The following is a 13,525-nucleotide window of genomic DNA, read 5'->3' on the forward strand; positions in this document are numbered from 1 at the left end:
TACCTTCTTTTCTGAGACAGAGTCCCTCACTTGCCCTGGACCTTGCAGATTCGGCTACACTGACTGGCCAGTGAGCCTCCACAATCCAGCTGCCGAAGCCCCTGGCACTGGGCTTACAGCGTCATGCCCAGTGTCTTGCCCAGCTTTTACGTGGATTCCAGGGATCCAACCTCATCTTCCTGCTTGGACAACAAGCCTTGTCCCCTGAACCATGTCCCAGCTCTTGTTCAGCTTCAGTGGGTCCTTGCTACAAGAGGGGAACAGACAGAGGGAGATAGAGACCAGACAGAGGGAGATAGAGACTGGACAAAGGCAGAAAAGTCTCCTCCATCCTGCAGAGCCGAGCCTCTGCAAAACTGCCAGTAAGTATCAATTGTTCACTATTTACCAAAATACTATTTCCTGTGGTTTAAGCTAATGGTTTCTGTGCCTTCTATTTTTTGTACCCAGTTCAGTTTTTCCTTAAAATCTTGTCTTTAACATGTGATTAACACTTGCTGTTCTCTAGGAGAAACAATCTCTGACGATTTTCAGGGAGTAACGCCCATCCATCTAGATCTCTACACATGGCAATAAATGTATTGGCCTACTTATGGGAAAAGGTGTGGGTGGGTCAGGAGTTGTGTATTCACCATTTCACATCCTTTGGCCAAGAGAGCAGCCCATCCCCCTGGTATTTTCTCTTCCAGCACCTCAGGAGGACATGACATATCATGTGTGGCACAGAGAAAAGCCACATCAAACACAATTCAGTGACTAAGAAACAACACTAATGCCAAGAGCAAACACATGTGTCTCTGTGTGAGGATCCACATTCCTCTCCTTCTTCACCGCCCATTAATCCGTAAGAATCTTTCCAGAGAATTGTTTTAATTCCTTCACTTTTCATTGGTTTCTCTCTTCAGCAAGATGCTGCTTTTTGAGAATCCATTTAGCTTCCCTGTGCCCTCAAGGCCCTCTCAGTCTGTGGCTTGCTCTCACTCGCATTAGTCACCTCTCTAGGCTGCCTGTGACCCCTCCACTTTGTGTCCTGGTGATGCTGCAGCACTTTGAGTTGGCCTCATATTTGTGCCATTTTCCAGCTTTGCTCTGCTTGCCACTTTCCAGCGATGAACTCCCCGCTGTCATGTCCCAGCTTCTCCTTTAGAGACAGGCATGCTTTCCACACCATGATATCCTTAATTAACCAGGGTTTACCCACACTGATCTCTTTTTTAATCCTACCATCTCCATTCCTATACACAAGCCTCCTGGCCCAGAAGCACTATTTGTTTTAAGCCTTTGTTTTCTGCAGTCCTTCCAATTCTAAGAAACATCTTTTTTCTCTTACTTCTTTCCAGAGAATCTCAGTCTATTTCCCACTGCAGAGACAAGATCTAGTCTCTAAGAATCTTAATTACTCCTCTCCCAACACAAATATTCTTTATCTAAGCTTTACATAGAGCCACAGAAACCAAAAGTTAAAAAAAAAAAGACATGTCAAAACATTCTAGGAAAATAATTGGGAAACAACAAAAATATAACAGTGACAGATAAAGAGGATATATGAATTGTTTCAAGAAAACATGTGCAATGAGAGGCTGAGCTAAAGACTGAACAGCACTTCTTACAAAATATGCACAAATAACATTACTGCATCATGACCAGACACCAGCTATTAAGAACAATGTGTGAATCAAGACTACTGGCTCATCTTATGGACACTCCTGTAACAGTTTCTCCCTTAGCCCCCAGTCCCTTACATAACCTCCCAGGAAATCTTCCCAGAATGTCACCACAGACTGTTGGAGGTTGGTGTGATGCTTGTATTTTGATGCTAATTACTGACCCTCAAGATCTGGTTACTGCCCAGATACACCTGTTGTATAAACCTGCCTAAGACATTATTCCTGGTTGGTTAAATAAAAAGGCCTGTACCTGGGCAGGGCAGAAGGAGGTAGGTAGGTGTGGCTAAGATTCCCCAGCTTTGGGGACAGGAGAATCACAGGAAGGAGACAGACAGATACAGGAAGACAAGGGAGAGGAGGAAGCCACAATGGGTTAGCTTGGAAAAAGAACCATGTGAGCTGGGAGGAAGTATCAAAGTATCATGGAAAGGAGCAATCAAAATGAAGGATAACCAAGCATTTATGAAATTATGGATGGGATATGGGCCAGACAGAAATGGTTAAGGCAGATGGCATTAGATGGGATTGGAAGATATGAAATAGTGTAGGTGGAATATCTGCCCAGCTCAAGGTGAAATAAGACAATTATAAAATCTAACAGGCTTCTGTGTCTTATTGATTGTGAGAGCAGGTTAAATAATACTGCCATAATAATTACAAGGCTGTGCTCATTTCAGCAGCACATATACCAAAATGGAACTTTATAGAGATGATTAGCAAGGCCCCTGTGCAAGGATGACACACAAATTCATGAAGCATTCCATATTTTTCAGAAATGAAAAGGGGGACATTACAACAGACACTGAGGAAATCCAAACAATCATTAGGCCTTACTTCAAAAGTCTATATGCCACAAAATTTGAAAATATAAATGAAATGGACAATTTTCTGGATCGATTCCACTTACCAAAGCTGAATCAAGACCAGGTAAATCAATTAAATAGTCCTATATCCCCTAAGGAAATAGAAGCTGTCATCGAAAGTCTCCCATCCAAAGACAGCCCAGGACAGAATTCTACCAGACCTTCAAAGAAGAGCTAACTCCAGTTCTCTTCAAACTATTCCACAAAATAGAAACAGAAGGAACACTACCAAACTCATTCTATGAAGCCACAGTCACCTTGGTACCTAAACCTCACAAAGACCCAACAAAGAAAGAAAATTTCAGGCCAGTCTCCATATGAACATTGACACAAAAATACTCAACAAAATACTTGCAAATGGAATACAAGAACACATCAAAGATATCATCCACTATGACCAAATGGGCTTCATCCCAGGTATGCAGGGGTGGTTCAATATACAGAAATCCATCAATGTGATCCACCATATTAACAAACTGAAAGAAAAAAAACACATGATAATCTCCTTAGATGCTGAAAAAGCATTTGACAAAATCCAACATCCATTCATGTTTAAAGTCTTGGATAGATCAGGGATAAAAGGCACATATCTAAACATAGCAAAGGCAATATACAGCAAGCCTATAGCCAACATCAAACTAAACGGAGAGAAACTTATAGAAATCCCACTGAAATCAGGGACAAGGCAAGGCTGCCCACTCTCTCCATATCTCTTCAACATAGTTCTGGAAGTCCTTGCTAAAGCAGTAAGACAGTTGAAGGAGATCAAGGGGATACAAATTGGAAAGGAAGAAGTCAAATTATCACTATTTGCAGATGATATGATAGTATATGTGAGTGACCCCCAAAATTCTACTCCAACAGCTGATAAACACCTTCAGCAATGGGGCCGGATACAAAATTAACTCCAAAAAATCAGCAGCTCTCCTGTATACAAAAGACAAAAGGGCTGAGAAAGAAAGTAGGAAAACAACAGCCTTCACAGTAGCCACAAATGACATAACGTACCTTGGTGTAACCCTAACCAAGCAAGTCAAAGACTTGTATGAAAAAATTTCAAGTCTCTGAAGAAAGAATTAGAAGAAGATATCAGTATCAGAAGATGGAAAGATCTCCCATGCTCATGGCTTGGCAGGATTAACATAGTAAAAATGGCCATCTTACCAAAAGCAATCTACAGATTCAATACAATTCCCATCAAATTACCAACACAATTCTTTACAGACCTGGAAAGAAAAATTCTCAACTTCATATGGAATAACAAGAAACCCAGAATTGCTAAAAACAATCCTCTACATTAAAAGATCTTCTGGAGGTATCTCCATCCCTGATCTTAAACTGTACTATAGAGAAACAGTAATAAAAACTGTATGGTACTGGCATAAAAACAGAATGGTGGATCAATGGAACCAAACAGAAGACCCAGAAATAAATCAACACACTTATGGACACTTGATCTTTGACAAAGATGCCAAAACCATACAATGGAAAAAAGACAGCATCTTCAACAAATGGCGCTGGTCTAACTGGATGTCTACATGTAGAAAAATGAAAATAGTTCCATACTTATCACCCTGCACAAAACTAAAGTCCAAGTGGATCAAAGACCTCAACATAAAACCAGACACATTAAATCAGTTACAAGAAAAAAAGGGGAAGAGCCTAGAATTCATTGGTACAGGAGACAATTTCCTGAACAGAACACCAACAGCACAGGCTCTAAGAGCAACAATCAACAAATGGGATCTCATGAAACTGAAAAGCTTCTGTAAAGCAAAGGAAACCATCATTAAAACATGACGACAGCTTACAGACTGGAAAAGAATCTTCACCAACCCTCTATCTGACAGAGGGCTAATATCCAGTATATATAAAGAACTAAAAAAGTTGAAAAGCAGCAAATCAAGTAATCCAATTAAAAAATGGGGAACAGAGCTAAACAGAGAGCTCTCTGTAGAGGAATATCAAATGGCAGAGAAACACTTAAAGAAATGCTCAACGTCATTAGCCATCAGGGAAATGCAAATCAAAACGACTCTGAGATTTCACCTTACACACATCAGAATGGCCAAGATCAAAAACTCAAGTGACACCACATGCTGGAGAGGTTGTGGAGAAAGTACATTCCTCCACTGCTGGTGGGAATGTAAACTTGTACAACCACTCTGGAAATCCATCTGGCGCTTTCTCAGACAACTAGGAATAGCGCTTCCTCAAGATCCAGCCATACCACTCCTAGGCATATATCCAAAAGAGCCTCAAGTACACAATAAGGACATTTGATCAACCATGTTTGTAGCAGCTTTATTTGTAATAGCCAGAAGCTGGAAACAGCCCAGATGCCCCTCAACTAAAGAATGGATACAGAAATTGTGGTACATCTACACAATGGAATATTACTAAGCAATAAAAAACAAGAAAATCATGAAATTTGCAGGAAAATGGTGGGAACTGGAAAGGATCATCCTGAGTGAGCTGTCCCAGAAGCAGAAAGGCACACACAGTATATACTCACTCATATAGACATATGATATAGGATAAACCTACTACAATATGTACACCTAAAAAACTAATCTAGAGCGAGGTCTCTGGCTAAAATGCTCAATCCCCATTTAGAAAGGCAAAGAGGAAGGACATCAGAAGAAGAAAAAAACAGGAAACAAGTTAGGAGCCTCCCACATATGACCTCTGAAAGGCTCTGCCCTGCAAACTATCAAAGCAGATATTGAGACTTATGGCCAAACTTTGGGCAGAATACAGGGAATCTAGTGAAAGAAGTGGGAAATAGTAAGATCTGGAGAGGACAGGAACTCCACAAGGAGAGCAACAGAACCAAAAAATTTGAACACAGGGATCTTTCCTGAGACTCATACTCCACCCAAGTTCCATGCATGAAGATAACCTAGAACCCCTGCACCGATGTAGCCCATGGCAGTTCAGTGTCCAAGTGGGTTCCATAGTAATGGGAACAGAGACTGCTTCTGACATGAACTGATTGGCCTGTTCTTTGATCACCTCCCCTGAGGGGGGAGCAGCCTTACAAAGTCACAGAGGAAGACAATGCAGCCACTCCTGATGAGACCTAACAGACTAGGATCAGAAGGAAGAAAAAGAAACCCTTTCCTACCAGTGGACTTGGGGAAGGGCATGTGTGGAGAAGGAGGAGGAAGGAAGGGATTGGGAGAGGAGGAGGGAGGGAACTAGAGGGGGGATACAAAGTAAATAAAGTGTAATTAAAAATAAAATAAATTTAAAAAATAATTACAGGGCTAATAATAAACAATATTTAGTTCAATACCATTTAATTTTCAACAAGAGACCTTGCCATAAGATGCATCTTGTATTGTTTCTCCTGCCATTGGGTCTCACTCCTTCTGATAATAAAATCTCAAGTCATTACAACCCCACCAAATTGGCCCCATTCAATCTTTCTCCTCATTTGTACCCATCTCTCTTGTCCCGGTACCTAAGAATACAAACAAAGTACTCCCTATGACAGTATCTGGATCTTTTTATTTGTTTCCCCTACACTCTCTGCTCCTTCAACTCCTCTGGGTGTATTTTCTGTTCATCTTCTATACACATGCTTCTTTGTTTCTGCGTTTGCTTGCCTGTGGCATGGGTGTCTTGTATCTAAGGCTGGCTTTGAACTCACTATGTAGCCAAGGATGACCTTGAGCTCCTGAAGCCCCTGCTTAATGTAATGGAAACGAACCTCTTGCCATCTCCAGGGCCTGTATCTTACCCTCCTTAACAGTGAGCCTGGCAAAACGCTATCCTAGCAATTGGATATCCGATAGCAGCTAAAAGCTTTCAGTCCCCTTTTCCCAGTACATTAGTCACTCAACAATAGACATTTACTGAATCTTTTTTACAAGAAGTAGATTGAAAGCCTTTGGTCATATATAATCAAGAACCAGATAAATGAATCCAAAATCAACTTGCAGAATCCTGAGCCCAAACTAGAGCTGATTTCATGAGTTGTCAGTTGCCTTGCCTGATGTGGAAACGGAGCACAGGGTGTTTCAGCATGCCATACATGTCCAGAACACAGTCTGCCCCAGTAAATCCAAGCTGTGCTCTCCGTGAGGGTAGGTGGCTCACCAGTGACTTCCACTACACCAGACGATCATTCCCAGAGTGCTCTGCCCACAGTCAGGATGGCATCACACTGAAATGTGTTAGAACACAAACTCTAGCTCACCCAGCCTGCTTAATAAAAAAGGTGGGGGCACAACGCAGAAACCAGAGTCCTAACAAGCTCTCCAGGTGACTGTCAAACACCCTTAAGGTTTGTTTTATATTATTGTTGTTGTTGTTGTTGCTGCTTTGTTTATTTAACCAGGGACAGGAGGAGGAAGGGCAATTTCTAGGCATCTGTTCTGCCATTCCATAGTGTGAGTTTTGAAGACTGAATGCAAATTGTCGTGGCAGCAAGAACCTTTACCTGCTGAGCCATCCCATGGCCCCCACCCTCGAGTTCTGACTGATCAATAGATGTCCTTCCATCTCCAAAATAGGAACTTTTGAAAAACTTCTTAAACCTATCACCAAACTGTCAGAGACTAGAAATGCGAGCTCTGGAAAGCCAGCATTGACTTTACTGTGGTCTCAGCCTTGACAGCTCCAGGGAGACAACAGCACTGACTTCCACAGCTGATGACAGCAAACAACTCAGACACGTGCTCCTTAGCGGGTGCATGCTGGTGGGTGCCAGTTTGCTCACAGTTTAACTTCCTGGTTCCTCTACCTAAACTGCAGCCACTTCTGCCTTCCGGCCCTGCCCAGCCCCACCCCGAACCTATCCCCTCTCTCCTGCTTTAATTTTCTCCTGGGCCGCTGCTGCTAGCACGATGTACACCTCACTTGTTGCTTCGTTTACGGTCTCCTTCCACTAGACCGCAGGTGCTATCAGGCAAAAGTTCCCTGTTCATCTTGCTGAGAGGCACAACCCAGTGTCTAGAGACTGGCACATCAGAACCACCTGGAAATGGCTGATTAGGTGAAGGCACAAGTAAATGTTAACAGCAATATCGCAGTCAGTGTTCCCTGAGGAAACTTGACAATTTCTACTAGGTGTCTAGATGTCTCTCTTGCTTACTGTGTGTAAGGCACAACTTCTCCCTGACAACCTGACATGGTATGAGGGGGATGAGTGGAAGGAATTGTGGAAGGAGGTGGTGGCTTTCGTGCACCAAGAGCTGTATGGGAGACACACCCTAAAGGAAACAGGAAGCAGATCTCACCACACAGCTGCTCAGATTTTCCCAGCAATCTCTAAGACTAGTCTGCCTTGCTTTCAAACTTCTAACATCTTTAAGGAGAGTAGTTCCAGAGTTGGAAAAATAATGAAAGGAAAAGAGGAAAGGAAACGAAAGGAAAGGGAAAGGAGCAGTTAGTCAACCCAGAGGCTGCCAAATTCACGGGAGATGGGGGGGAGTGTTAACATTTACTCTCTGACAGCTCAGTCTGCTTAGCATTCTACAAAGACATAACCTTACGGAGAAGGGGACCCAGGTGTCAGGCTAGCACAATTTAACCAACTTGCTTCTAAAACAAAGGAAACCAATGCAGCAAAATCCATCTTGCTTCTAAAACAAAGAAAACCAGAGCTGCAAAATGTAGTGTGGTTGTCTACACACACAAACACACACACACACACACACACACACGGTGGCAGAAGCAGCTCATGACTTTGTATCCAGGAATGCACACCCTTAGATTCTGATCTACTTCTAAAATTCATAATTTAAATTCCCACTCCAAAGCAATCAAATCATGAGAAGCCAAGCTCTGACAGACAGCCTTCAATATTAATGCTTATGAACAAAACGTTGAAAGGAGAAATGACAACTTTCAGTAGAGTGGCACAGAGGGTTGATCAGCCTGTTATTTTCCAGTTCAGTTGATTTACCTAAGCCTAGAATATGTCATGACTAGAAACAGGCAAACGAGACTATTGTAACTTCACTGTTCCAGAAAGAAAGGGGGAAACTTCATTATTAATAGAAACTAGACTCAAATCCAGTACTGAAGCACAGGTCACAGCTGTAGCGCTAAAAGTGGTTTCCCTTAATAAATACAAGAAGACCTACAGAGTCAACTAACCTGGGCCCATGGGGGCTCACAGAGCCTGAACCACCAACCAAGAGCTTGCACAGACTGGTCCTAGACCCCCTGCACACATGGAACAGATGTGAAGCTTGGTCTTCATGTGGATCCCCCAACAACTGGAGCAGGGACCTCTCTGACTCTGAAGCCAGCCTTTGGATCTTGTTCCCTTAGCTGGGCTGCCTCATCCGGCCTCAGAGGGAGAAGATTGTCCGAGTTCTACAGCAGCTCAATGTGCCACCCTCTCTGAGGAGAAGGAGAGGGAAGAATGGTGGGTGAGGAAAAGAGGGGGCTGCAATCAGAATGTAAAGTAAATAAATTTAAAAATAAAAAATAAAGCAAAGAACACTCATGTTTTTGGATTATAATTCTTCCAGAGCCTCTTTCTAAATCAGCTTGATCACAGTCACTTTCACAACACGGCTAAAATGAGCCCACACCTCGACAGGCATAACTCCACCTTCATGTTTTTTAATTCTGCCTTTCACTTTTAGACATAAGATAATTGAAGCTAATTATCTGAGAGAAGAAACCCTGTGTCATCTCACACAGCTAGAGACCACTTCTGCTCTAATCGTGGACACCATGATGACCACGACAGTGTGTGACTTCATAGTTAACACATTTTAGCAGCTCTTGCTGCAAGGTCCCAGCACTGAATCCTCTCTGCAGACATTTGACCCCAGGAGGGTGGACCCCACTCATCCTTAAAGGAAGAAGGGGAGAGTCACTCCTTTGTTCGGGAACCCACTAGAAGGCCGTGAAAAATGTTGAAACCGCCCGCTGAGGCAAGGGGCCCGCACTGGGCCTGCTCCGTGGAAGAATGTCCTACCAGCTGGGAAGAGCAGCAGCAGTCCCAATGGGTGTGAAATATCTACTACAGATTCACACTGGCGCAAAAAGCATAGAAAGCAGCAGTAACTCTTATTTCATCAGCCTGGGTATGACAAGGATGCCATAGGTTGAGGTCAAAACTAAAACAAACAAACAAACAAACAAAAAAACAAAAATAAACAAGAGTTCTAATCAGACTCCTATAAAGCTATGCAGGCATAGACCATTTAAACAGAACAATCATGGCTCCCAAATAGTAGGTCAGTCATTCTTAAAGACGGACCTGGGGCACTTAGCGCTCTAGCCAAGCGGGTCCCAGACTGGGACTGAATCAGTTTCAGTCAATGCGCTGTTATGAGACTCCATCCTGGAGGACACAAGTCTACACTTCCTCCTAAGACCAACAGCAAACCTAAGTATGATCCCACCAGAGTTCATCACATGGAGCCAGTGAGTTTTTAGGGCTTATTTAGACAGGGTGGGTGAAGGGTTGCTGGCAGAAATGTGGGTGACCCCAAAGCAGCCACAATGGAAGGTCTTCACCCAGGATGGGTGATGGCTTCCCCACAGCCACCAAGATGGGGTCCCTTCTGGTAGCCTGTCCTGGTCTCCGGACTCGAGGGGACACATGCAGTTATGTCAGAAATGCATACAAGTAGCTGGAAGGAGTAGCAGGACACTCACATAAGGGTCCAGTGACTCCCCTCTAGCCCCTCCTGTTCTAAACAAGTGTCAATAGTCAACAAGCCAGTTAAATGACAAGCAGGCACAGCTGGGCCTGTGACCATGGTGGCCGTTCTGCTTAGAAGACCAACTTCTATGACTCACAGCTGGAGGAGGAGCAGGTGACTGCTCACCAAGCAGAAATCATTCTAGTTGGCTCCTGAGACACCATTCACAGCTACCAAAGGAAGCTTTGAGATACTCCTGTTTTCTTTATAAAATTCAAGTTCTTTACATGCATCCTGCTCCCCAATATGGTAGATATAGAATAAATATAAGAAGCCAAAAGATTTAATTTAGGGTTTCTTCTCAGCTCTATCACAATGGGCAAGCTAATTCCCAATCTGGGGTCCAAATCTTTTTTTATTTATTTACTCTAAAATAATCATAGTAAGAGTTCAATTCCTGTAACTTAGAGATTGTAAACCCACACACACACACACACACACACACACAGAGAGAGAGAGAGAGAGAGAGAGAGAGAGAGAGAGAGAGAGAGAGACTACCCAATAAAAACACTTGGCCCACAATAGAAATTACAATTTAATTCTTTTCTATCAAAATAAAAAAAACTGTTAAAATGTATTTTGAAGTCAGCTGTGGTGGCACTTCCTATAAACCTAGTGTTCTATGAGCAGCAGCAGAAGGTCATAGTTGTGAGGCAAGCCTGAATCAGACAGGTAAAGCCTGCCAGGTAACGCCTAAGGCTGAGTGTGGCAAAGCTTTACCGATGTGACTGGACTTTGAATTGTCTATTGGAGACAGCTGCTATCGCAATATGTAGTCCCACATGTAATCTGAATAGATTATAAATGTAATCAGAGAGGTGATGTGTGCAAACTGGTCCATAAAGAAGCTCTCTTTCTGCTGGAGCTAGCTGCTACTTCATTTCTGTTCTCAAAAATCCCATCATGGTGAAAATAAGGAAGCTATGTCTCTCTCTGCTGAAAAAGGAGCCCTGTCTCGAGGCTCTTAGCCACCTTATTTATATCAGATAACACGGGTTTCACAACTGGTCTAACAGCCCCTGATGACGATACCTGGTGTTGCAATCAAAACATGTATCTCATATGTGAAGAAAACATCGCTGTTTGGCAAACAAATGGCCAGGAATGCCTGTTAACTCCCTAAAAGAGTAGACCGGGACAGTCCTACGGCCAAGGACAGCAACAGGTACAGCCGCTGTGTCTCCAACCTGACTCATCATCAAGGGGAGGTGGGCCTCGGACAGACTTGGGAAGGCAGAGTGGGGAAAGAAGGGGGTGTGGAATTAAGGGCTTCATTCAACTTTTCCTTTTTTTTTTTTAATTATTCAATCATTAGCCATTTTCTAAATGTGCTGAGAGTCACACTAGAAATGCTGTTCTAGTCAGTGTGGACACGAGAACATGAAGAATATTTTTTAGAATTCCATTTCGTGGGAAGGACAGCACTGTAAACAAATAGCAAGATGTATCTAGCATGCACATGAGAAGGCCTGGGAACCCAAAGAAGCAGCCAGCCAGCTCAGCAAAAGAACGAGGATTCCACAAGTTCTGAAAAAGGCCAGCACTGGCATATGTGATCAAAAATCAAAGACAGAAGTAACAGAAATATAATTCTAAAGAAGAATAGCAGGTAGGAGAAGGAAAAATGGGTCTAAATGAACTGCTTGTCTTGTAATTGAGGGGAAAGAGTTCTAGTCTTGACCTTCATTATTTAGGCCCTTCTGTTTCATTTTCATCATTTTTAGCCTTATTGAGCCCACCTGAACATGTGAGTTTTTGTTTTGTAGAACACCAGTATTTTCTGAAAATATGTATGACTGCTAGAATACACACGCAAAAGCACAAACATGCACACAGAGAGGGAGCTGAGAGGGTGTTGCTTTACATGTACAGATAAATGTATATTACAGGAAGACAAGTTCTTGCTTATGGAAATACTGTCTATGGTGTTAATTCTTAACTTTTATAATGAAATGTCCTTTTCCAGCAATCTCCTAGCAGGAGATTGAAAGCAAGGCACACAGCACTCAGCAAAGTTAAGGCGCTAATAAAAATAAATCCTCAGTGTACTTTTAAGATGAGCCATAATGGCTTCCTTTCTGCTGAAGACATAAAAAGGAAATTGAGGCATTTCCATTTAGCTAAAGTAGCAAATGTGGGAGACCGCCAGCTTGAAAACCCAATTTAAATGTCTATTGGCTTTGTTGCAAGCACACAATCCCAGGCACATAAAATTCGCATCAGTTTAAGCAAAATGTATTACTTCTCTCCGGAGCAATTTTTGGTGCTAAATAATTTGCCAAACTCTCATCTTCATTACCTCCGACGTTAGCGTTTCTTTGTTGTCCCTGAGGCCGTGTGTTGCCGGGATCTGTGTGTCAGTGCTCCCTGCTCTGGCTCCTCTGAGTCACAGGAGCCACAGCACAGTCTAAGATGCAGCAAGAGCACTGACCTGCTCTAGACCCGGGGCCTGGCTCACCCAGAACACCTCTCCGTGACTCTATTCCAGATGTGCTTCCTATATACACCACACCCCAACAAATTCAAAAGACATTCATGATGGCACCTTATTTCTCAATCTCCAATGGCATTGAAATCCTAAAAGTGTCTCCTTAATATGTTTTAGTCACACAGTTAGAATTTTTTTATGCCAGAATTTTACTTTACGTTTTTCTCACATAATGAGAGCCACATTGGATGGAATGCCTCTCTGTTGATGTGGTGCCACTCTCTGAAGAAGGCCACTTAAAGAAGGGTGTGTCTGGGCTCACGGTTCCAGAGGAAGCCAGCCACATTCCATCCTGGCAGGAAGCAGGGAAGGCATGGAGACAGGAGCAAGAACTGGGCTGGTCGTGTTATAGCCACACTCAGAAGGCAGAGAGTCAACAAGAAATGGGGCTGGCTATACAGCCTTAACGCCGGGCCCATTTCTTTCCAGGCTGTATCTCCTACAGTAGAGTTCTCAACCTTCCTAATGCTGAAGCCCTTTAATACAGCTCATCATGTTCTGGAAACCCCCAACCGTAAACTTATTTTGTTGCTACTTCATTACTGTAATGTTGCTGCTGTTATGGATCATAACATAAATATTTGATATATAGGCTGCAACCCCAAGGGGGGTGTGACCACAAATTGAGAACCACTGCCTAAATGCTCCATAATTTACTAAACAGAACCACCATCTGGGGACCGAGTGTTCAAACACCCAACCCTATGGCAACGTTTCTCACTCCAACCACAACAAATAGAGATAGCCACTTGGAATTTCTATTCCGCCCACAGGCCCTTCTACCCATTCTGTATAACTCCCTGGTCACTGCTTTGGAAGAGTTTCTCCTAT

General features: G+C 43.0%; 1 protein-coding gene and 1 non-coding gene across 7 annotated transcripts in view; one reads left to right on the top strand and one right to left on the bottom strand.

Annotated features, from left to right (window-relative positions):
* Positions 1–13,525, bottom strand: part of Slc44a5 (solute carrier family 44 member 5) — a 264,702-nt gene that overhangs the window by 182,012 nt on the left and 69,165 nt on the right. The gene's annotated exons all lie outside the window — the stretch shown is intronic.
* On the top strand, positions 2,332–2,437 carry LOC132646125 (U6 spliceosomal RNA). The gene has a single exon (XR_009584256.1). It is a non-coding gene; the product is annotated as a U6 spliceosomal RNA (small nuclear RNA).

The sequence above is a fragment of the Meriones unguiculatus genome, chromosome 10 (assembly GCF_030254825.1).
Source record: "Meriones unguiculatus strain TT.TT164.6M chromosome 10, Bangor_MerUng_6.1, whole genome shotgun sequence".
Classification (NCBI taxonomy): Eukaryota; Metazoa; Chordata; class Mammalia; order Rodentia; family Muridae; genus Meriones; species Meriones unguiculatus.